Below are 27867 nucleotides of genomic sequence, written 5' to 3' on the forward strand. Positions count from 1 at the left end.
ACAAAATACATTGCTCGGTAACCAGTGTCAAGCATCTGCAGGTATGTATTAGGTGTATTTAAAGATGCATTACAAATTTAAGATTGTCTATTGGTAATTTAAAACTAATAATCTTACTCAAAATAATTCATATTTATTATAATTATTGCAATTATTAGTAATTGTTTGTAAGCGAATGTATAGATCAAGTACAGTATAGGTAAATTTACATTGATAGAACTTAACTGTATATAAAAAAGTTTTAATCAATGATAATATACTATATATAATATTGAAGTCTCGCATTCTCGCTAGAGACTCCTTTCTGTGCGTAAGAAACACCGAGAAAAAACACCACACAAATAAACAACTCGACGCGACCCGATATCGAGACTATTACTATACATTAAGTTTCGTCTTAGCGCTCGGACTTCTCACTCGCATGCGTTTGTTGTATGTGGAGAGCGAGAGAGACAGAGGTAAAAACTGCAGTTTCGAGAGTCTCATTCTTCGTTAGCTCCGTGAACCCGTCGTAGTATTGTGCTATAAATTATTATATGCGCGCTTCATTCCGACGTTGTGCCATGTTATCCCTATGACATATCAGAAAAAACCAGAGAAAGTCATAACTCCGGGCCAGACATCCGATCTCTCGCTAATATGGGTACAGACCAATCCGGGAGGTGCTTTAATGCCAAAAAATCACCATCGCCTCTAAAAAAATCAACCCCACCCCGATTTTTTTTTCACCAAATTCAAAAATTAATGATTCGTTGACAAACAATTGGTCCCCGTCCGTCTCATCTATTTTCACACGATTTTTCCCCCTCCACCAACCTTACAAGTGCATAACATACCAAATTCTACGCTCAAATTCAAAATTTTAATGCTTGTAAAAAAAAATTGTGACTATGAATTTATTTTATTTTTCAACTTCTATTGTAACAATATATTATGAGCCTTGTATTAAATCTTCAATATTTTCTACCCAAAAAATAAATTTTTATCGATATTAATTTAAAAAAAAACTAATAATGATCGAAAATTGCATATACCTATGAAAAGTACAACATAAGTCAAATATTTTTGAAAATTTCATGGAGGATAGAATATACTTATAAAAACATTCGTTGAAAATTTCATATATCAATGGTCATTTGTTTTAAAGTTACATCAAAAATCAAAATCGATTTTGTCGAAAACTGATTGGAGGTAAAATTTCCTGTTTTTCCCTTAAATTTTAGTTTGTTTATCCCGATTATTACGAAAAATATTGAGAATTTTTTACTTTTGACCCCCCAAACTAGATTCACTTTCTGATGGAACGAGGTACTGAAGTCAAAAATCGAAGCACTTTTACTACCCCAAAACGTGATTACAGAATTAAAAATAATAATCGTATTTATTTTCTCCCATAGATTTCATGGAAAACAATATGCGTGAAAACTCTGAACAAAATACATTGCTCGGTAACCAGTGTCAAGCATCTGCAGGTATGTATTAGGTGTATTTAAAGATGCATTACAAATTTAAGATTGTCTGTTGGTAATTTAAAACTAATAATCTTACTCAAAATAATTCATATTTATTATAATTATTGCATTTATAATTAGTTGTTTGTAAGCGAATGTATAGATCAAGCACAGTATATGTAAATTTACATTGATAGAACTTAACTGTATATAAAACTGTTTACTTTAAACCTCTATAATGCACCAAGGATATTCACATTTGCATCGGAAACCACCACCCCCCCCCCCCAAAGTTTGAGATTGAAGCATTATTTCGACTAGTTATGCTATACACTGACAAAAAAAAACACACACACATCATTGTAAAATCAATACTTTTATCACTTTGTTCAGAACCTAAAAGTCTAAATATAAAGCAATGGTTGTAATATTTCTGACTTATATTAATGATTACAGAATTAAAAATAATAATCGTATTTATTTTCTCCCATAGATTTCACGGAAAACAATATGCGTGAAAACTCTGAACAAAATACATTGCTCGGTAACCAGTGTCAAGCATCTGCAGGTATGTATTAGGTGTATTTAAAGATGCATTACATATTTAAGATTGTCTGTTGGTAATTTAAAACTAATAATCTTACTCAAAATAATTCATATTTATTATAATTATTGCAATTATTAGTAATTGTTTGTAAGCGAATGTATAGATCAAGTACAGTATAGTTAAATTTACATTGATAGAACTTAACTGTATATAAAAAAGTTTTAATCAATGATAATATACTATATATAATATTGAAGTCTCGCATTCTCGCTAGAGACTCCTTTCTGTGCGTAAGAAACACCGAGAAAAAACACCACACAAATAAACAACTCGACGCGACCCGATATCGAGACTATTACTATACATTAAGTTTCGTCTTAGCGCTCGGACTTCTCACTCGCATGCGTTTGTTGTATGTGGAGAGCGAGAGAGACAGAGGTAAAAACTGCAGTTTCGAGAGTCTCATTCTTCGTTAGCTCCGTGAACCCGTCGTAGTATTGTGCTATAAATTATTATATGCGCGCTTCATTCCGACGTTGTGCCATGTTATCCCTATGACATATCAGAAAAAACCAGAGAAAGTCATAACTCCGGGCCAGACATCCGATCTCTCGCTAATATGGGTACAGACCAATTCTGGGGGTGCTTTAATGCCAAAAAATCACCATCGCCTCTAAAAAAATCAACCCCACCCCGAATTTTTTTTCACCAAATTCAAAAATTAATGATTCGTTGACAAACAATTGGTCCCCGTCCGTCTCATCTATTTTCACACGATTTTTCCCACTCCACCAACCTTACAAGTGCATAACATACCAAATTCTACGCTCAAATTCAAAATTTTAATGCTTGTAAAAAAAAATTGTGACTATGAATTTATTTTATTTTTCAACTTCTATTGTAACAATATATTATGAGCCTTGTATTAAATCTTCAATATTTTCTACCCAAAAAATAAATTTTTATCGATATTAATTTTAAAAAAAACTAATAATGATCGAAAATTGCATATACTTATGAATAGTACAACATAAGTCAAATATTTTTGAAAATTTCATGGAGGATAGAATATACTTATAAAAACATTCGTTGAAAATTTCATATATCAATGGTCATTTGTTTTAAAGTTACATCAAAAATCAAAATCGATTTTGTCGAAAACTGATTGGAGGTAAAATTTCCTGTTTTTCCCTTAAATTTTAGTTTGTTTATCCCGATTATTTAGAAAAATATTGAGAATTTTTTACTTTTGACCCCCCAAACTAGATTCACTTTCTGATGGAACGAGGTACTGAAGTCAAAAATCGAAGCACTTTTACTACCCCAAAACGTGATGACAGAATTAAAAATAATAATCGTATTTATTTTCTCCCATAGATTTCATGGAAAACAATATGCGTGAAAACGCTGAACAAAATTCATTGCTCGGTAACCAGTGTCAAGCATCTGCAGGTATGTATTAGGTGTATTTAAAGATGCATTACAAATTTAAGATTGTCTGTTGGTAATTTAAAACTAATAATCTTACTCAAAATAATTCATATTTATTATAATTATTGCATTTATTAGTAGTTGTTTGTAAGCGAATGTATAGATCAAGCACAGTATATGTAAATTTACATTGATAGAACTTAACTGTATATAAAACTGTTTACTTTAAACCTCTATAATGCATCAAGGATATTCACTTTTACATCGGAAACCAACCCCCCCCCCCCCCAAAGTTTAAGATTGAAGCATTATTTCGACTAGTTATGCTATACACTGACAAAAAAAAACACACACACATCATTGTAAAATCAATACTTTCATCACTTTGTTCAGAACCTAAAAGTCGCTCAAATTCAAAATTTTAATGCTTGTAAAAAAAAATTGTGACTATGAATTTATTTTATTTTTCAACTTCTATTGTAACAATATATTATGAGCCTTGTATTAAATCTTCAATATTTTCTACCCAAAAAATAAATTTTTATCGATATTAATTTTAAAAAAAACTAATAATGATCGAAAATTGCATATACTTATGAATAGTACAACATAAGTCAAATATTTTTGAAAATTTCATGGAGGATAGAATATACTTATAAAAACATTCGTTGAAAATTTCATATATCAATGGTCATTTGTTTTAAAGTTACATCAAAAATCAAAATCGATTTTGTCGAAAACTGATTGGAGGTAAAATTTCCTGTTTTTCCCTTAAATTTTAGTTTGTTTATCCCGATTATTTAGAAAAATATTGAGAATTTTTTACTTTTGACCCCCCAAACTAGATTCACTTTCTGATGGAACGAGGTACTGAAGTCAAAAATCGAAGCACTTTTACTACCCCAAAACGTGATGACAGAATTAAAAATAATAATCGTATTTATTTTCTCCCATAGATTTCATGGAAAACAATATGCGTGAAAACGCTGAACAAAATTCATTGCTCGGTAACCAGTGTCAAGCATCTGCAGGTATGTATTAGGTGTATTTGAAGATGCATTACAAATTTAAGATTGTCTGTTGGTAATTTAAAACTAATAATCTTACTCAAAATAATTCATATTTATTATAATTATTGCATTTATTAGTAGTTGTTTGTAAGCGAATGTATAGATCAAGCACAGTATATGTAAATTTACATTGATAGAACTTAACTGTATATAAAACTGTTTACTTTAAACCTCTATAATGCATCAAGGATATTCACTTTTACATCGGAAACCAACCCCCCCCCCCCCAAAGTTTAAGATTGAAGCATTATTTCGACTAGTTATGCTATACACTGACAAAAAAAAACACACACACATCATTGTAAAATCAATACTTTCATCACTTTGTTCAGAACCTAAAAGTCGCTCAAATTCAAAATTTTAATGCTTGTAAAAAAAAATTGTGACTATGAATTTATTTTATTTTTCAACTTCTATTGTAACAATATATTATGAGCCTTGTATTAAATCTTCAATATTTTCTACCCAAAAAATAAATTTTTATCGATATTAATTTTAAAAAAAACTAATAATGATCGAAAATTGCATATACTTATGAATAGTACAACATAAGTCAAATATTTTTGAAAATTTCATGGAGGATAGAATATACTTATAAAAACATTCGTTGAAAATTTCATATATCAATGGTCATTTGTTTTAAAGTTACATCAAAAATCAAAATCGATTTTGTCGAAAACTGATTGTAGGTAAAATTTCCTGTTTTTCCCTTAAATTTTAGTTTGTTTATCCCGATTATTTAGAAAAATATTGAGAATTTTTTACTTTTGACCCCCCAAAGTACCAACTAGATTCACTTTCTGATGGAACGAGGTACTGAAGTCAAAAATCGAAGCACTCTTACTACCCCAAAACGTGATGACAGAAACAAAAAAAAAAAAAAAACGGGTAAGTCGTGTATGTCGCTCTGCTGTACAGTAGGTTACAAGTGGGTTACTGTAATGGATGGAATTAAATTTGAATCCAATGATATTATATCATTGTATACAAAAAACGATTCTGAGCGAAGACGGTTTATCTGTCTAGGATATATTATAGATTATTAAAAAATTTCAAATCTTAGATTTAAAAAGAAAAATTTTTATGAATTTCTAGTTTGAAATAATTTGCGAATTTTCGTGATTTTTACATATGTTGTCAAAATTCAAACTTTGAATGCTTGTAAAAATAAAATTGTGATTACGCATTTCTTTTATTTTTCAATTTTTATTGTAAAAATATATTATGAGCCTTGTATTAAATTTTAAAATCTTAGATATATAAAGAAAATGTCTTATGAATTTCTAGCTTAAAATAATTTCTGTATTTTCGTGATTTTTACATAATATGTTGTCAAAACTCTAACTTTGAATGCTTAAAAAAAAAATTGTGACTACATATTTCTTTTATTTTTCAATTGCTATTGTAAAAATATATAATGAGCCTTGTATTAAATTTTCAAATCTTAGATATAAAAGGAAAATTTTTTATGAATTTCTAGCATAAAATAATTTACGAATTTTCGTGATTTTTACATAATATGTTGTTAAAATTCAAACTTTGAATGCTTATAAAAAAAAATTGTGACTATGTATTTCTTTTATTTTTCATCTTCTATTGTAAAAATATGTTAGGAGCCTTGTATTAAATTTTCAAATCTTAGAATTAAAAAGAAAAACTTTTATGATTTTATATCTATGATAATTTGAACATTGCCGTAATTTTTACGTATTTAGTCAAAATTTGAACTTTAAATGCTTATAAAAAAAAATCTTGCCTACGAATTTTTAATATTTTTTAACTTCTATTGTTACAATGTGTTAAAAGCCTTGTATTAAATTTTCAAGCATTTCTACCGAACAAATAAATTTTTATCGATATTTATAGAAAAAAAAAACTAAAAAAGTTGAAAAATTAAAATGTCAGTAAACAGCTCAAAACAAATCTAAATATTTTGAAAATTTTATCAAATATATAAAACGCCTATATAAACATTCAGTCAAAATTTCAAGTATCTGCGGTAATTTGTTTTAGAGTTACACCAAAATAAGGAAATCGCTAAAAGTGAAAATCCAATGTTGTAAAAATTTAAATTTCAAATGCTCATAAAAATTTAATTTGAATTTCCTGTGGAATTTTTATTTGTGATAAAGATTGAAAAGCTTGTAAGGAATCTTGTATTAAATTTTTAAACCTTAGATTTAAAAGAAAATTTTTTATGAATTTCTAGCTTAAAATAATTTGTGAATTTTCGTTATTTTTACGTATTTTGTCAAAATTCAAACTTTGAATGCTTATAAAAAATAATTGTGACTATGAATTTCTTTCATTTTTCAACTGATATTGTAACAATATGTTAAGAGCCTTGTATTAAATTTTCAAGCTTTTCTGCCTAACAAATAAATTTTTTGTCACGCCTGCACCGAAAGTTTGGTTTTCGACAACGGTTGAAGCGTTCGAAAGCGTCCTTTTTCCGTCCAGCGGGCGGTAAAGTGGAAATCCCCAAAGTGCCGGGCGGAAAAGAGGAAATCCCCAAAAGTGCCGGGCGGAAAAGAGGAAATCCCCAAAAGTGCCGGGCGGAAAAGAAGAAATCCCCAAAAGTGCCGACCGCCGGGCGCGTATCCCCTGCACAACCAGAAATTAAAATGTATACCTACCACGGTTCTTACAAAACATAAACTTTTGGTTACATCTTAAATGTATAGTATAACCTCCTTGCATGACGCATAAACATTGAAACATATTTAATTTGCACTGTTCCTAGATAAGTGCGTCGAACGATGCGTTAGTAAATGTCTTCCATGAAATTGTTTTTGTAGAATAGTCTATAATTGTTGCATAGATCCCTATTCCCTGCATAACCTTTTCCATGAACGCAGGGGCGTGACAAAAAATAGTATGTGTGGCTCACGCGGGAAGGCCATTTCAGTCTTGGGCGAAATGCGGCACACGACGCCCGCGACTGAAATGCCTCACTTCCCGCCCTTGCCACACAATATACTATTTATCGATATTAATTTTAAAAAAACTAATAATGATCGAAAATTTGAAATGCCTATGAATAGTTCAACTTAAGTCGAAATTTTTTGAAAATTGCATGATAGATAGAATATACTTATATAAACATTAGGTGAAAATTTCATGTATCTATGGTCATTTGTTTTAAAGTTACATCAAAAACCAAAATCGATTTTGTCGAAAAATGAGTGTGCGTAAAATTTCCCGTTTTTCCCTTAATTTTTAGTTTGTTTTTCTCAATTATTTAGAAAAGTATTAAGAATTTTTTACTTTTGACCCCCCTAAGTACCAACTAGATTCACTTTCTGATCGAACGAGGTACTGAAGTAAACTCAACTGCTATTGTAACAATATGTTAAGAGCCTTGGTTTAAATTTTCAAATGTTTTTGCCGAACAAATAAATTTTTATCAATATTAATTTTAAAAAAACTAATTATGATCAAAAATGTCAAGTTTGAAAAACTAGTATTATTCATAAATATCATATTATTATTCATACTGTATTACACTTTTCTATATTTTATTTTAGTCACTTATACTATATACATAAATACATAATACATATATAATATACATATTATACATAATAATATAATATCATAGATAATAATTAATAACTAATTATTACAATTTGTAGGTTAGTGTAGGTTAGTTGTAGGAATTTCTGGTAGACGGCAATTACACTCGTCGTTTGTCTACATTACGTACATCATCGGATTGGCGGCCTTCGATGTTGATCAGTTATTAATAAGTTATAACATACTGTCATACTCACTTCGAAAATGCATTATTATACATTTTATTGGTGATTTTACTGTATCCATTAATTTACAAACCACGGGAGAAGGGAAACTTTTTAATAACTTATAATTTATTTAAATTTTTTTGAAATGGTATTAGTAATTCACTAATGCATTTGTAGGTCAGATAATTTATTTTTTGTACCTACTATTTCGGGGGGTGTTTAAACCCCTGCGTTCGACCCTGAAGATTTAACTTTGTTAGTAAATTAAATTTAAAAAAATAAAAACAATTTTTAAAACATTTAAAAACAAATAGGAGTAGTAAGTTATGATGTTTATACTAATTATTTATTTTCATAAAATTTTAAATTATAATGAATTCTTAATTGTCACATTATTCCTAAAAACAAAAACATAAATGTCCATTTTATTTTAAATATTGTATTTCAAATTGTTGCCATATTAAATTAGAAACTTCATATCAGCTATTGTTTAAGTTTAATAGACTTGAAATAAAATTAATTATTAATGTGGGTGTTTTTTTTTTTTTATGTATATAGTGGATCTAAACATTAATAATAGTTCTAACGACAAAAGTTATCCATTATTGAATTCACGGATTTCTGATGTTAACAGATTAAAAAAGGTACATAATTTTTTTACTTAAGTAAGTAATACCCAACTTTGTTGATCTAATATTTTATTTTACTCATTGTGTTTAGAGAAAAGTAAAGTCTTCTGAAAAAAACTCAAATGCATCTGGTGTGGATGATCTTAACATGCGGATGAAAGCAAAAACAAATTGTGAAGTTGTTCTTCCAAATTTGGAACTATTTCTTGAAGCGGGTCAACAAATTGTTAATAATGTATTGTCCGCAGATAGTACAATTTGTTGTTTAATTAACACAGCATATACGAAAAATTATATTGGAAAAGTTAGAGAATTTCCGATGAATAAAATTAAGACACGATTAGCTTTTAATAAAATGTCTGCTCTGCCAACACTATTAGATCTTTTTAAGTGTATGGACAGAAACTGCACACAAAGTTTTAGCTCTAAGGAATTATTTAAATGTCATTTGGCAATACATTTTTCAAACGCAGAAAAAAAAAAAAGTAAAGTTTTATTTCATTCTATATTCCTACAAATTAATATGTTTTCTTATTAATCTTTGCTTATTGTAGAAAATCAAATTCACAATGTTCAATATTTTAAAATGTGTGCTTATTGCTTTAAAATGTTTGAGGATGAAGAATCTTTGGCTAACCACATTGCTGGAAAATACACTTTTTGTGAATATTTTTGCCCTCATTGTTTTTATCGTGCTTATACTGCCTCCCATGTTTTGGTTCATCAGGTAATATTATTTTAATCAATAATTTTAATATTATAATTTTTGTCTATAATAAATATTTGTACATTTTCAGTCTGTGGTTCATACCAACATATCCAAACATTGTATTATAAAACCTAATTATGATGACAGTGTTTTCAAATATTCAAAAGAAATGTTATTGGTAGTAGACTTCAAGGGGTTTGTATTGCCTTACAAATGCAACATTGGTAAGTTTTCTTACATTATCAATCTTTTTTGTTATTAGTTGAAGTTTAAATATTCAATAAAATCAGGGGTGAATTTAGGAATATAGCTTCACAAGTACACAATAAAGTAGCACCCTTCTTCATAATTATAAAGCACTGGTGCTAAAGTATCTCCTACAATTGTACAATACCGTAAAGAACCTCGTAGTAATTTATCAAACTTTGACCTCTCAAAACGACTCATCATAAATTTATCTATAAAACTATTAAACCTCTCTAAAATTTTTTTTGTATAAAAACCTAGAATTTTATAGAATACATCATATAATTACTGCCCAACTTATTTTAGCATACGTACATACTAAATATTATATTGTTTAATTCATAAGAAAATTTATTATACCCGTACAATACTGAAATTAATAATATACATAAAATAACAATTTGAAGAAATGAAAACAGTTGTTGGTTGTGGTCAATGGATTGTTTCCATTTTTTTTAATTTCATAACAGAGAGATACACAATGCTGACATTCTATTAGATTACGGATGCAATTTCATCTTATAGAGTCCAATACTTAATGCTCTAGAGATTTAGTGGCTCGATCGACTGATTGAATATCTCTTCTATATCGTTTTGTAACTATTCGTTTATTTACGGATCACAGGCATATAGAAAACTTTTAACATATACTAAAATGCATGCTTAATAAATTTCTACATAGGACAGATATCTCAATAGTAATCTTATTCTCAAATTAAAAAGAAAAAAAAATGTTTTGAATTTTAAATTAAAATTAACTTGGTACTTATTATCCCGCTTCTAATTATTACTTATAAAATAATTACATATTTACATCATAATTATTTATTGTTTCAATGTTATTTGGTATTTAAAATGTATGTATCACCATCTTAAACAATTGTTAAATGTATTAAATCTGAGTGTATGAAATGTTTTTCACATACTTGAAAAGTTATTGGTGACTAAATTTATTGGCTTAGATGTTTTTATAACACTGGTCCATTTTTAGAGCTTTAAAAGAACTTTAGAATATGTGAACCCAACTATACAATACTTTTTACATGTAAAATGTAACTATTAATCAAGGTTTTAATATAATTAAAAATAATTTACACTAAATACGTTTTGTGATTTTTACTGCTATTAATCTTAATAAATAATAATGGACTATAAAGATAAATATATAAATCAATTTTGTATTTACAAAGATATTTGTTATCTGCAACGACTTCTTTTCAGTGTACATTATTTATTTTTTGATAGCAATAAAAATGGTAATTGTTCATTCTTAGTTCATAATGTCATCACTAACAAAATGTATTTTAACTTGGATTTGTTAAGGTTGCTGTGATTTTTCTTGTTATCTGCAAAACAAATTTGTAGAACATTTAAATCAAAAGCATCAACAATGTTCTAAGTTCTGTTGTTACATTTGTGCTGATAAACATAACGATCAAGGATTTTTTGCACTCCATCCCAGTATTATGATTATAGTAAGCATGATGTGTCAGATTTAACAAAAAAGGAAATCTTCAATATTTTAACAATCTTTACTTACATGGTTTATTTAAAAGAATTATGTAGCATACTTTTGATATTTGTTAACGTTTATCAAGTTTTATAGTATTCACCTTCAGATTGTAATTCTTTATTCTTTATTATTTGTTTTTATATCATTTTAATTGTGTACATACAAGCATATTATACACGCATTAACGCTAATTAATATGGCCCGGAATTATATGCACTTAAAATATGAATAAATATGTGAACAAAAATGCATTTTAATTAAATTTAGTTAGTTTAAAAATGTATATAATTCATTAAATAATTAATAATATGAAACAACAAAATGTATTAAATACCTAGTCAATACAATTTAATTGTATTTTGTATGATGTATTCAATTGTATGTTGTATTTTGAACATTTACTCATTTAAATAAAAACTCATGACCAAAAATTAATTGAAACAAATTTAGTAAATTTTTATAATGTATTATTTCAAAGTTACATGGAGAGTTACAGTTAACTACAAAAGACTTGGATTAATTTTCAAATAAAAATACACGTCAATTTTTAGCAAAGTTTTTACTTTTCACATTCACTGCAAGTTCTACATAGCACAAAGCATTAAGTATTATTATTAAAAACTTAGGTAATTTTATCTTTTCATATATATGCATTATATTTTAGAAAAATGCTAAAATATGCATACAAATTAAAAATGTTTCAAATATGTAACATTTAATTTTGCATAGCAACACATTAGGTTAAGATTCAAATTTGTATCTTACCTAGCTACTTTTTAATTTAATAAATAGAAATATGCAAATGCATACAATTCCAGGCCATAATATCAAATTAATTTTGTAAATCATGTAATTATAAGATAGGATACTAAAAATTATATTTTACAATTAAAATAAAATGTTTTGGCGATTAATTCTTTTTTTTTTACAGCATTTTAAGCTTCATAACTTAAATAAATATCAATGTATTTTCTGCTTATTTGGTTGTGAAGTTGTTGATTCAATGATAATGCATTTAGCTCTTGAACATTTTGAATATGAGGCTTTATGCTTGGAGCGTTCTACGGTATCTGATGATTGTGTACGAATATTTATTCAAAATAATTAATAAATAATTTCATTGATAAAATATTTATAATAATTTATACATTTACTATTACAGGAATCTAATAATATTAGAAATCTGAAAATTTTAAGATTGAACAAAGTTATTAATGATGGGATAATAGAGATAGTTAATCTACCATCTGAAACAATATATGAGCCTTTGCAACAACAATCTAATAAAAGATCTATTAAGAGTTCTGATGTCCTATCAATAGCTATGAAATCTGCTTGTATTGAAGAAGAATTTCAATCGTCATCAAATACACTTCATGATAGTGTACAAATGGTAGAAAGTAATACATCAAAGTCATTAGATATTGATAATGAATTTATAATGATTGATGATGATGATGTGAACCAAAATGATAATGATGAATCACTAGAAATAATTACCGTTTGGTCTGGATCTAATAACAAAGAAAAAAAGTCTCAAGTCTCATCAAATGATGATATTATTGTTATTGATAATGAAAACAATATAAACATTCCAGAGGAAGAAGAACTTAATAAGAGTCCTACTGAACAAATATGTTTAAAGGATAGATCAAATAAAGTCAACATTATTGAATTGGACAATTTGTTTACTTGTAAAGAATGTGGTTAGTATTCAATCAAATTATTTTTAATTGTTATCAAATAAGAATTTTGTTACTAAATTATTGTCTGTCTTATAGAAAAAGTTTTCTCAAATGGTGAAATATACTTTGACCACCTAAAAAATGTATGTCCGTTTTGGAATTTTACGGCTGGAAAGAAATGTTTGTATTGTGACAAAACATTCAGAAGCCCTTATTTTATGACTGAACATATCAAGCTTCATGGACCCGATCGTTTTAATTGTTATTTATGCAATTTAAATGTACCATCTCAACGAGCTATTACAAATCATATGAAAAATTATCATAAAATTAAAAATATAGATTTTTTTCCTGAAAATCCTAGTTTAACCGATTTCAATAAAGATAATTATATTGTATTAGAAAATAAGAAAGTTAAGCTGAACAAACAAAAGCTAACTTGTAATAAGTGTTCATTTGAGGGCAACACTCGTGAGATTATTATTTCTCACATGAAGGTTATTCATGATGATGAACAATATGTGGATTGTGAAGATAATTTATGTAAGATACCACAAGAACAACCAGATGATACAAATAACTCTTTCAATTCTTTAATATTTCAACAAAATGGACAGCAAAGTCCAAGGCTGAAAAGAAAACATTCTACTGTGAGTTGATCTTTTATTTTATTGTACAGTTTAAATGATTAGTTTCTAAAATGAATCTATTATCTATATAAAGCCATTTATTATTTTGTCTGTATGGTTTTTATACTTTTTTTTATGTTATTAATACTAATAACATAATATACTAAAGTTATTTGTATTATTTAGATTATTGATAAAGAAGAGTTTCATCAACAATCCAAACATTTATATGGTACAGATAACATACCAGAACAGCAAACTTTAGAAAGCATTGAACCTACACTCGAGTCTCTTAATTGTCTAGGAGCTCCTATTGAATCAACACCATTAAAACCCTACATTAAATCTTGTGGTGTACCAAAAAGTCCCAAATTGGAAACTAAAATCTCTCTAATTCCATCTATTAAACAAACAATTTCAAAAGGAAGTTTGAATAATTTTGGAGAAATATCTTCAGATGGTCAATTTGTTTGTCCTCTGTGCTACGTATTTAAAACTATCAATTTAAATCTCTTCCGTGGACATTTATACAAAGAAATCAATTATAAAAAGTAAACCATTTTTTGTCAATTTTTTTTTAAACACAGAATCTTAATTACATTTTTTGATCTGTAGTAATATGTGGATGTGCTTGACATGTTTTAAAATATCAAATTCTATGAATACAATTGCATGGCATGTTCAAAAACACGGAAATGGAAACAATTATGAAAAATTGAAAGATAACTATAAATTTAAATGGGTAAACAATTTTATTATGTTGTACTTTTATTAAACAAACATCGTATTCAAGTATTATTAAGAGGAAGCCACACCTTCATGTGTTGTCTCCGTCATACAAGATCATGAGATGCCCTAGACAATAATTTTGTCTTTAATTTTTGTAATAGGTCAATTCACTCTAAATTTTAAACTAACGGAGATAAACTAGGAACGTAAAATTTGCTATGCTACGCACTTGCACGACGGAGACAACACGTGCAGGTGTGGCGTCCTCTTAAGTTTTGTAAATTAATATTTATTTGTTTAGGTTAATCTAGTCATTGGACATCAACATAATATGTTATCGACTGGTTTAAAGAAAAACGAGTAAAAAGTCTTGAGTCAAGTAAAACTGTAATTGTTAATTATAAAAGCCTTGTTCTCCAACTAAAGTATGTATAAATAATATTTCTTCAATATTAATAAAGTAATAGTTATTTACATTTCTAGGAAAAAATATTCCACATAAGAAAAAAGTATTAGTTCTCCAACCTACCATTGATCTTGTATCAAATGACAATATCATTGATCTGTTATTATAACTTGGTACAACTTATAATATTTAACTTTTTTTTTTGCCTACTGCTAATTTCTTTATGTAATTAACTATATATAATCTTAAAATAAAATACTAAAATTTTAGTTAATCAATATGATTTTAAATTGGTTTTTGTACAGGCAATATGTTTAGTAATTGATATTTTATTTTATTTTATTGGTTATACGGGCTTTGGCCCTTTTACATTACAATATATATTTTTACATTAGACATTTTACAATCAGATAAAGCAACTTAGATCTAAACAATTTACATTAATATAGAATATGTATATCTGATGACAATAATAGCTTAATATGTTGAAAAAAAATATATAAATAAATAAAAAATAAAAAATATTTTACAAATTTAGCAAATCGTCGAAGGTAGGCTCTGCATTGGCAGACGACATTAGGCGTCTTAAAGGCTTATTAGCCATATAGTTGGTGGTGGCGTGTGGGACATAGAAGAAATCCTTTGAACGGGATTGACGGGATGGAACTTTAATGGAGATTTGAGAGAGAAGGACTGGAGAATCTATATTGTTATTTAAAAGGCCCGCAAGGAATTTTAAACCTGCAGCATAGTGACGTTCGGCCAAGGGGGCCAGACCAAGATGAACAGCAATCGGTGTATAGTCGTGAGGTGGACAAGGTATCTTAAGAATATGACTAGCGTGGCGCAGGAACCGTCGCTGAACACGCTCAATTTGCCTTGCATTATCCGCTGTATGTGGGTTCCAAAGTACGGTCCCATATTCTAAAATAGGACGCACAAGAGCGCAGAAAAGTGTTTTTAATGATGATACAAGCCGAAAGTCCTTTATTAATCGGATGACAAGACCAAGAGTTTTTAAAGCTTTACAACATACGTATTCGATGTGTGCAGTTGGGTCCAGATTGCAGCTTAGCTTGAAGCCAAGATCCATGACATAGCCCATAGTACGAGAAACAGCTGCATTGTTGATGAAGTATGGGGACATTATCGGAGAACGGGATCTAGGGAAGGTCATTATTTTGCATTTATCAAGATTAAGTGATAAACCTAAAGTGTTGAACTAATTTGAGAACCGATCTAGGTCGGACTGAAGATTTGTGCAATCATCTGGCGCGGTTACGCGCATATATATTTTGATGTCATCAGCAAAACATAGAAAATGACAGTGATGTAGCACACGATGGAGGTTGTTAATAAATAACGAAAATATGTATTTAAGACTAACAAATTGGCTGTTTATTATGTAAATAAAACATTAAAATTATTCCAAATGGTAGTAGATTATGTTAGAAATTATCATTTCAATATTGATGTTATATGCTTATATTTAAAGTATGTTTATATCTTAAAAATGTATAAATATATTTTTGGAAGATTGTAACATTTATCATTTATGATTACTATTCTTACCCATGTTTTTTTTTTTTTAATGTAAGGGTTTATGTACTTTGTAGTATTAGATAAAAATAATTTTTTTGATTAGTGACTTGTTTATATTATTCCTTATGTTTTCATTACATTTATATACTTATATTATGAGTACAAAGAATATTAAGTAAATACAAATCCCAACAAAAACACTACGCCAAACTCCGTGTAAATAAACGCTCAGTATAAAAAAATCCACCTCAAAAAGTTGTGATATCATTTTATAGCTATGTATTTAAACTATATAGGAATATATATATTATTATAATTTATGTTAAAATTCATTGCTTATAAATTGAACTTAGCTGGTGACTTTATTTAAAGCTCATGAGAATTCATTTTGTATTGAGTATACATGTTATTTTTGAAAATGAGTGATACTAATTAAGTGTTACATAAATTAATTGTTATAAATTACTAATTAAATGTTATAATTTTAAAGTCACCAGCTAAGTTCAATTTATAAGCAATGAATTTTAACATAAATTATAATAATATATCTATTCCTATATAGTTTAAATACATAGCTATAAAATGATATCACAACTTTTTGAGGTGGATTTTTTTTATACTGAGCGTTTTTTTACACGGAGTTTGGCGTAGTGTTTTTGTTGGGATATCACTAATTTTTTTTATGTTATTATTATTATTAATATTATTGTTGTTGTTGTTGTAATCATTATTATTAAATATTATAATGTCATATATGTATTATTATATATCAAACATTTAAGTTTTTAATTATTTTTTTCCATTAATATAATGTAAATATCTCCCCCCCCCCCCGGCCACCGTTCATACTTTATTTGAGTATCATTACACCTTACCCAATTATTTTGATGCATTATTATTATTATTCATTTTCAAAATTAAAATTATTTATGTAAAAACTATTTACATTTTGGATTGTGTGACTTTCTATAGTTTGTAATTTTTTTACATCTCCTGTGCAAAAAGCCTTGTCAATTTTTGAGATAATGTTTTGTTCTCTACGTAAATTATACACAAGTGTAACTATATTTCTTATACTTGGAAAATGTGTTCCTAGATTTCTTAAAAATAAAAGAGTAGAGCTACAGCTGAAATTCTGGTGACAAACAATTGAATGTCCTAACTTTGTAGACCTACTAAAATTTGTTAGTACATTGATCAAAATTTTTGGTCTTATTAGGGAATTGTTCTAGCCTCAAGCTTAAAAGCAGTTTTAATATTTCTAAGAGTCTCGGTATAATGTAAGAACATTGCAAATTACATATGACACTATTACAGTGCCATGCAATTTCTGGACTATTAGCATTTATAGGAGGAAACAAATTAATAATTTGCCCTTTGTCATTTAATTCTAATTTTTCATGATATGATTCAGGTAATACTTTATAAGCAGATTCAAAAAAGTATGGTTCAGTGTTTTTGCTATGCTTTGACTGACCTAGTATAGAACACAATAAATCAAAATTGAATTGTTCATTTTTGTAGTTGTGTGCCACTGTGTAGTTGATACTTGAAATATGCGTTTTTAAGAGTTTAACATTTTTAGTATACGTTTTTATACTGCTATTTCTTTGAATTAAAACCCATTTGATCATTTTTTCAATAATGGGTCTAGTTTTTCCGAGAGGAAGATTCAAATTGGGTATTAATTTATTAGTCCACTTTTCAAGTGAACCTTTAAATGCAAACAAGACATCATGCTTTTTACGTGTACCTGGTTGGGATTTATGAACAGTTCTATATATTTTTTGATAAGCGAGAGCTTCATCCCGATGATTTAAATAGTTTTTTCGACGTTTATGTTTTATTTTCCTTAAAGAATAACGAGTCATTCTCAAAATTAATTACACACGGTTAAAATAATAATACAATACAATACAATAATACACGGTTAAAATAACGTGCGCGTATTTGAGGTTATAACTTGTGGTAACTGCATTACCATGTCTACAATTCTATTACAATAGTTTCTTAAAATATGGTTCATACATTCTATTTTTGTACAACTATGTCAGCGTAAAGTTTAAAAAATGTTAACTTCTTCATAACCCTTGAATCTCCATCTCCAATTAATTTATTATAAAATAAATTATGCATAGTCACACATTGACAGAATCCCTTGACAATTATATCGGATTCCATGGTAGTAGAAGTCCCATTCCAATTTTTAAAACACTGATGAGATGGTGATTCTTTTTCACTATTTTAATTTTTTTGGTAAACAACAGTGTTTGTTACGTACACCCATAAAAAGAACTTTTTTGGTCCTATACCCAATGATAGACGTCTAAATAATAAATTAAACATCAACCGTAACAAGTGTCTAGTAAAAACAAAATAAATAATTATAGATGACCTAAATAATTTTTTTAGAAAATCTGACAGAATACTCACTACAACAGACAAAGCATTATAGCCACTTTTATAAGATCTCTTCAACCAGTGCCATCAGCTATCACTGTAATTCATGGAATTCCTTTTTCATTGACATTATTTTCCATTACAGCTAACGCAGCTTCTTCTTTTCCAGCATCAATCATCGCATCATAAGCCAAATCTTCGGTGTGCTTTTTTAAGTCATTGTGATATTTTTGATAACTTGGATTGGACATATTCGGCATATTTAAAACTGCTGTAAAAGTGACCAGTTGGGAAAATCCTTGTCCAGTATTTACAACTGCTTTAACCACTGCTGTATTTTATGCACACCGACGAAGAATTATTACATTCAGTTGTACTTCCAATTTGTTGCACATCTTGCACTTAAAAATAAATTTGGAATAAAAACCATTTTTTTTTTCATTTATCAAAGTAAGATCTTTAAATGAGCAGCCAAAAAGTGGGTGGTTGATTTTCTGAATCGAATCAAATAAATGATTTATATTAACAATACGTCTACTGCTACAAATGAACCTAGTGAAAAGAAATTAGAAAATTATATTATATGATATATGTTTATGCTAAGATTGTAGGTGTTTATACCTAAGGTTTGAAAATATGGTACAAGGTTGTCCATAATTTTTTTTAAATATCTGTTAACAAAATTCATAAAAAACCAAGACTATTTGAAAAGTATTTAGTAGTCCAATAAAATAAAATCGGTAGTGAGTACAAATAGAAACGTGCACGGTGCTATCACTGAATAGATTAAATCAGAAGGGACACTTTCAATGTAAACAAAAACTGGTATCATAATTCATGATTTAATTCAAAACATTTATATTAAAATTATTAAAAATCTTAGCAAAAGCATTTTTTACACATTTTTTAGTGTGTACTGCTTTTTAACTGCAGTTAAAACATGCAGAACATGTTCTGTTGGATCTGTCGTCTGTACTTTTTTGAATAATACTGTGCATTAGAAGTATTATATAATAACATACTCTTTTTACCTTTTTCCTTCTAAATCTATTTTCTTATTTTTAAACCATAATCTTAATGTACCTCCACTATTCAAGCTTGCCTTCAAACAATCGTGATCTATAAATTTCAAAACTACATTTTAGCTTCTAATAAATAAAATATATATTTTATTTAATAAACGTGTATTTTTTTTCCAATATGTATTTAATATGAATACCTATTTAATCATATATTTGATTTATACTAATCTTATGCAGTTGCTAATTTTAAAATTAAGAATTTTAAGCAATTAGTAATTAATTTGAATAAAACTAGAGTTGGATCTATACATTTTTGGAAAAACATTGTATTTAACATTTTGTTTTTCTGATATGGTTACACTGTTTAGCCAACGGGAAGATGGCCGCCACGTTTTTGAGTATTGGGTATCTTTACCGTGTTAATTTTCATCAGTGTCCAGGCCCTGGTGCTATGTACTGACGTCCCTCTAAAACACATAAAACCGCATATACACGTAAGTGTCCTTGGGGCGTACGATTTCGCCAACCAGTTATGTTAGTGTAGGACCTCAATAGCTGTGTCGAAGGCCGAACTCCTAGACTTCTCGGAAATTCGGCATCGTAAAATTATACGAAATGTTAAATATGAAACCCGAGATGAAATTGTAGTATCGGATTCGTTAAATTTAATGCTCCGAAATGCTAAATATGAAATCGTAGTATAGACGGGCACATCTAAAGAGAGGAGTAATGTCATCTGGTTATTGAGATTACGTATCGCGAATAACCAGGATGTGGACCTAAATTTTATTTTTGTATAAATTACCCTATTAACCTTAACTTATTACAAACATCCATACAACAAGTTATTTGCTGACAAGCAGAGTAACAACTGAATTTGTCAAGCTTATAACCCAACTTATAATTCAAGCTTATAACCGGCGACAGGAGCCGGTAGGCGAGGGGAGCTACTATACACTTATTTTACTTTAATGGTAGGATTCTAAAAATATGCTATAATATACTTATGTTATTTTAACAGGTGTGATTACAATATAATAATAATTGCAAAATAAATTAATATAGCTTATTCTATAATCATAGAGATAATTTAATATGCTATATGCATATTAGTAATAATACCTATACAATTTGGTAATAAGATAATTATAAAATATATTATTTAGCGATATTGATGTAAATATAGAACGAAAACCAATTAAAATGTGCTTTCTTTTCTTAAATATCCTAATTTATAATAGTTATATTATATAATATTTAATTTTTAAAATAATTATAATTTAAGATTGTCATCGGGGAAAAAAAAAAAAATCTAAAACCGTTTTACGCGCGGCAGTAGTGTTGCGCGCATGAGTATAAACATAAGATCGCAAACTTTGAGGGGCTATAACTTCCAAAATAATTGTCTCCGCGCAAAAATTCAAACAGTTTCGAAATCAGCGTTGAAAAACACGTCTTTAAAAAAAAAAAACGAAATTCGTGAGGTGCGTGGTAAAGTGCATTTGTTCCTTACTTTCATTTACATTAAATTTTTTTTCCTTCATCGTTAATTTCAATAATCACTTCTGATTTCTCTCTCCTCAAAACATACCCGAACCATCTCAGTCTATTCTCCCTCAGCAGGGTGCAGGGTCGACACCGCAAATAATATACTTCTTACAGTTTTATACATTCATTCCTTATCCGGCTTATCCTATCACCTCCCATCAGTTCACTCATCCAACTAAACATTCTCATCATCTGCTCTATTTCCATGTCAACCAAACCATACAACATAATTTATTGTGTTCACTACACTATTAATTGTTATTGAATTTATCTTTCATTCACATTAAAATATATATAATCAATGATTAATATTAAATAATTTACAATATAGTAATATTATCAGGTTATTTTACTATTATAATATATTGAATATCGATTCATATACGTACCTATTACATAATTAAAAATGATTATATTAATAACTATTACGTACGTTTACAATTTTACGTCTTGAATATTAAGATTGATGGTTGTCGGTTGATGATTGAAGAAATCAGAGTTCAGACTGTTCAGAGTGATCAGTGAAATGAGAATTCAGAATATTGAGAATAGTCATTACTTCATTAGTCAATGGACAAATTTAATTTGTTGTAGGCCGTAGTGGCAGGGTACTGACGTAGGTATCAGAGTTTTTTGAGAGTACAAAAGGTGAATCGTATGATAATTGATAAATCGCCGATATCAGTTTTCTCCACGGATAAATGGACCTTCTCATAATTGAATGTGATAAGAATGAAGAACTAGTGAGCGCTCCTTGTCCTTGTGGGAGGTTTTTGAACCAATAAAGACATCGACGATCGACATGACAATATTAATATTTGTATTTGATTATAGGTATATTTTTGTCTATGATTTTCATTATTGATGATTGTATAAAGAATAATAATTAATATTATTACAAATTACAATGTTAGTATGTTACTATTAATTGTTAATTATTAATATTTATTATTTAATATTATCATTCACACTGTTTCACTGTGATGCTTCAACTGGGGTCTGTACTCTTTACTACTCTATTAACTTACTGTATTATTTTTCTATGCTCTACGATTTATAGTATATCAGTAGTTGCCATTTAACACTTAGCTGCAGGAGCGGACTGGGAGGTAAACGGCCCAGTATTCTACTGTCGGGGCCGGGCATACCTGTTTATACCATCCTTTATGAATAAGGTATTTATAATACCTATCTACTTTTTCAGGTATTCTATCAAATATATTAGGTGATACCTACTGGATTGCGCATAAATACCAAAAAGATAACTTGTTTGCACACTACAAAACTAATTTTCGATTCGAAAACTTCACTAATTTCTAAATCCATGTTTAGTAACTAATTATAGGCTAGAGTCATAACTAGAGACGAATTTTATGCATTTGCATGGTTTGCATATGCACTTATAAGTTGGTTTGAATTGTTTGAAATGTCGGCGATTCAGACTTTATTGAATCCATAGACCAATTTTAATTTTGCATATAAATGCATATTTGATGGGTTGGTGCATATTTTTTTTGTAAATGCATATAGGTAATGTGCATAATTTTACGGTCTTAGTAAATAATCACTTTATTTTTTTTTTCATTTTGGAAATTGCAATTTTTATATTCTGGCAAAAAAAAAATGCTAGAAAATTGAATACAAGTTTCTCTACAAGCTAGGTTAGCAGTTGGAAATATTAAAAATACATAGGCACGTTTTTTTTATTTAGGTATCTGTTTAAGTTAAAATTTTGATAAAATCTATTTAATTGAAAATGTTGCAAATTATTTAGTTAGAATATCCTAGATTGACCGTCTCCTTTCAGAATCGTATACAATGATATTACCTATATCATAAAATTCAAATTTAATACCATCCATTACAGTGGCCCACTTGTAACCTACTCTATATATAATAGAGTGACATCCATTTATCCGCTTTTTATGTTTTATTTCTTTAAATTTTAATTGTTTTAAAAAATATAAAATGATTTATTTTAATATTTAACAATTTTGTTGATTATACATAGGTATAAAATAATATAAATTTATGAATTATGATGCATATTTGAGCATATTTTCCAATTATTTGTGCATATTAATACATATTTTACCATTTTGCTTTCCATATTTGCATCTTATTTGCCACATTTTTAGTGCATATAATTCCGGTTTGGTGGTTTCTAGTCATGCATTTAATAAAACAATTACTGTAAAATATTGATTTAAATTAGAGCAAAATAAAAAAGCTACCTAGTAGAGCTCGAGATTATTTCACCTTTGTTATGTAAATTAGGATTGGTGTATTAAATCTTAATGAATGACGAATCTTTTCTTTAATAAAACTATTTCGACCAATTTACCAATTTAATATTAAAAAAATTATCAAGCACCATTATTTAAGTGAGAATTTTTTTCATTAAATCTGAAGTACCTTCTACATATTCGAGAATATCTAAAAAAATCTAAATTTTCCAAAATGTTAGAGTGATAACATTCTAAGTATCTACAGCATGTCATGGAATAATTTATAAATAAATAATGGATGAATTTGTGATTAATGAATTATAAGGATACAATCAGGCCCTGATTTAGTGAAATAAGGGCCCTGTGCACTATAAACTTTGGGGCCCTTTTAAGTTATTACTGTATCATTTCAATAGCCAGCAACCGATAGCAGTAGGTAGTCTTTAACTGTTTGGTGTTTAAAATTTAAAAATACGTTTATTATTAATATACTACTAATTATTATTAATATTGTTAATTGATGTTCATGAGCCCCTAGTGGCCCAGTGGCCCATATATTGAGCATTTGAGCCAGCCCGGTGTGCTACGGCACACTAGCACACCTGGCCAGTGTGATCCCTGCTTAGCTGCATGGGCGGATAGGCCTACCAGGCTACTGGGAATTTTCCGGTGGGCCCCCCTTCGTATTTTGGTAATGGGGCCCTTTAATATCATATATTATTAAATTATTTTTTATGTGGGGCCCTTTTTTAAAATTTTCCGGTAGGCCAAAAATGGCCTATCCACCCATGCTTAGCTGCCCAGTATACTATAGTATATCATTGACCTATAAACCACAGACTATATGCCTTTCATTTAGTCTATGTATGAACTAAATTAATAGGTCTATGCTATATATTCTTCTCATGTACTTAAGACAGTTCTCCAAATTCTGAGGATCATAAAATCATAATCTGATAAACTATATTAAACAATAAAAGTAGGCAATGTTATAGGTACCTTGATTCAATGATAATAAGTATTAGAGCACAAGTCTTTGGTCACTAGTAGAATTACAAACATTTGATAAGATACAAGATGTAGTCATTAAGAGTGACAGTTTATAAGAAATAATTAGAAAATAAAAATAAATTATTTATTATAATATAATTATTATAAGTATGTACAGATATGTATAAAGAATAAAACAGTTTATTTTTGTTACAGATGTACTTATTAGGCCTAAAATTTATTTATTCATTGATCGTTGGTTAATTTTGATAACTTTCTTTTTGATCTATTATTTTTTTTATTCTCTTGATTTATTATATATGTGTACTGACACATTCTCATAGTTATATAATAAGTGAATAAATCATTTATAACTCGAGATTTATGGTTGGGACATGGAAATATTAATTTTAAATTATTTATATTAAAGAACTCTTAAAATGTATCTTCAAATACATTTTGAGATCTTGAGTGCTTAACGAAACAAGATTCTAATAATTTTAAAATATTAAATAAATTTTGATCTGGATTTGTCAAAAACCCACGAGATTTCAAGTTTACCAAAATTGCTTCTCTCCTGGAAATATTATAATCTTTTAGATTACTTATACAAACTTCACATTTCGAATGCTTTATTAAACATCTTGCTATATACCTAAAAATAAATAGTAAAAAATAAATAAAATATTTTATTAAACAGAAGTGAAATACAAACTCTGCTGAATAATAAACGATACATTCAAAAGATTTTGAATCAGTTTAATCATGATCAAGAAAAATATCATCACAATCATAATAACCATCTTCTAAAATTGTATCAATTTTCTCTTTTAGTACTTAATTTTTTTCATTCTTTCTGGAAAATTATCTGGATCTTTAAAAATTACTTTTAAATCTGATAACGAGATTACTGGAATATTTTCTAAACACAAGTAAAATAGTTAAAAAGTTTAATTTTTTATTGCCATATTATATTATATGATTTTGGTATTTTTATGTTTAAACTAAAAAATATAAAATAGTTTACCAATTGAAATAGAACAATTTCCAGTTTTAGGAGCCTTTACTAATGAATATAAGTACTGATAATATTCTGTACAGCTGTAGGAATGTAACCTAACCTGATATACAATCAGTGGCGTAGATATGATTTTTTTCTGGTGGGGTATTGGCTTTAATATTATTATATTGTTTTCGCCGCGACAAATCTTACGAGTTACGGTATGTGCAGTTGTTTGCCGCGACTCGCATAGGTACGTAGACAGAAAGGGTGACCAAGATAAATTTAATAAATGTATCAAAGCAAAAATTCTATGAATTAATAATGATATATAATGCACCGAAATATCAATATGACGGCATAAAAAATTGTAATAATAATAATGATTATGACGCGGGCGTCCCCACAATGTAAAGTATAAAAAGACAAAAAAATTGTATAATTAAATATATACTTACAGCTACCTTAACGACTTAGTACACTAGTAGAATACAGATGAGTATATGATTACAACATAAGACAGTATTACCGGATCGACGGACACCATGTGGCTTCACCTCCCAGACCGGCTATGAACAGGCAGGACTGACACGTCCGTGATGCTGAACTGGATGATCCGGCTTCTGGCCCTCAGCAATGTCGGCAGAAAACATGTGGCGAGCGGATACCACACGAACGGGAGTTACCGTACAAGACGTATTACCGGGTTCTGCCTCGCACACAACACGCAGCTTGCGCGACACCGAACAGACTGGACGAATATGTGGGCTTAATACTCACGCCAGCACGGCTAATATCAGTAACAGGATGTTACAACGGTGATGGGAAGTCGTCACACAATACCAAAATAAAACGCTGGAACCGTACACAAAAGGGTACGACTGGCAGCCGCACGGTGTCAGGACGCACCTAGTGTGACAACAGTAACGTCGCGAACTCGACAATTGCGAGACACAAAAAGGGATGAATCGCCGTTGACCACACATAAAAAAACTGGTTCGCGCCGACAATGACGACGAGTGTGATAAAAGCGTACGGCGCGGAAGGCAGAGAGTACAACAGCTGTTGTCTGTCGGGTTTGCAGCTTTGACCGGGTTATTGAACTTGTTTGGGCGAGATTATGTGACAGCGCACGAAAATTGACCAAGTTTGAACATATATATTATACAATTTAAAAAAAAATACTTGTATTTGTATTCAAATACTTTGTGAGTATTCGTAAAATACATTTTTATAATAGTATTTTAAAAGTATTTTTAATACTATTTCATTCGAATACTAGTATTAGTATTTTAATACTTTTTTAAAAGTAGTTTTTACAAGACTGGTCTTGACCATTGTTAAGAATATAAATAATTTTACCTGAGTTGCATACTTAACCCTCATCTTTGAAAAATTAATGAGCTCGAAATTATGTTTTGTCAACTTAGGACAAACCTTTAAAAGTGATTGAGCTTGATTTAAAAATAAATTATGGAAATCACTCCATTTTATGTAAGGTTTTGATAAATGTATTTAAAAAAAATTAAAGTATTGTTTGTTATTATACATACATACTTATTACTTATTGGTAATTACTTACCCTTAACTGTTTATTAGTGTACAAACGGTTGCGTATGGTTTTTATTAAATGCAGTACATTGGCAAATACAAAAACTTTACGCGTATTATCAAAAGGATTTTCAAAATAATTTTTAGATCCTTCAATACTTGAACATATCCCTAGTTCTTTCCACATAGATTTATTGGTACTGGCCACATCGCTTGTGAGCCCTACAACTTGACCACCAGCATTCTCGTGTAGTCGTGTAACATAACTACTTTGATGACTAGCTTTGCCAAATCAATGCCTATTGGAAATAAAATATTGAAATTAAGAAAAATAATTCAAATATATGTACATCGCCTTTAATTGGCCCTTTCGAAGCAAACAATGCAATTGGTTGGGTAAAATTTTCTGCTAAGCTTTGCCGCATTAGCACAAGTCCATGAACGGCTTTATCAGCTTCTTTACAATCTTCTTTTACTTCATCTCCAAAATCTTCAAAACCAGAATATCAACCTAACCATTTTTATTATATTTTAGTGTCAGCATTGATTATTAAGTTTTCATAACAATAAATTGTGTCATTAATTCATTAAACAATAAAATTAAGTGTCCAGATAATTATAAAAATGTTCTATATATTAATATACGGTATAAGTTCTTTTTATTTTATTAAAATTTATAAATTTAATCCATATTGTATTTTCATAAAAAATAATAAACATTATTAACTAAAATATTATAAATACCCGTAATCCGTATGCTGTGTACCTACATACATTATAATTAAGATTATAAATTCT

General features: G+C 28.6%; 1 pseudogene across 1 annotated transcript in view; it reads left to right on the forward strand.

Annotated features, from left to right (window-relative positions):
* The window catches only part of LOC107162174 (uncharacterized), a 45639-nt pseudogene extending 29054 nt beyond the window's left edge, over positions 1–16585 (forward strand). The window contains exons 9-21 of the transcript XR_016189722.1: positions 3376–3450; positions 8801–8886; positions 8963–9356; positions 9426–9598; positions 9669–9804; positions 11150–11301; positions 12271–12420; positions 12502–13045; positions 13121–13674; positions 13840–14204; positions 14269–14395; positions 14684–14793; positions 14850–16585. The product of XR_016189722.1 is annotated as an uncharacterized LOC107162174 (transcript). The remainder of the gene's footprint in view (positions 1–3375; positions 3451–8800; positions 8887–8962; positions 9357–9425; positions 9599–9668; positions 9805–11149; positions 11302–12270; positions 12421–12501; positions 13046–13120; positions 13675–13839; positions 14205–14268; positions 14396–14683; positions 14794–14849) is intronic.
* The last annotated feature ends 11282 nt before the right edge of the window (positions 16586–27867 follow it).

The sequence above is a fragment of the Diuraphis noxia genome, unplaced genomic scaffold (genome assembly GCF_037042655.1).
Source record: "Diuraphis noxia isolate RWA-SAM2 unplaced genomic scaffold, SU_Dnox_SAM2 contig0001, whole genome shotgun sequence".
Taxonomy (NCBI): Eukaryota; Metazoa; Arthropoda; class Insecta; order Hemiptera; family Aphididae; genus Diuraphis; species Diuraphis noxia.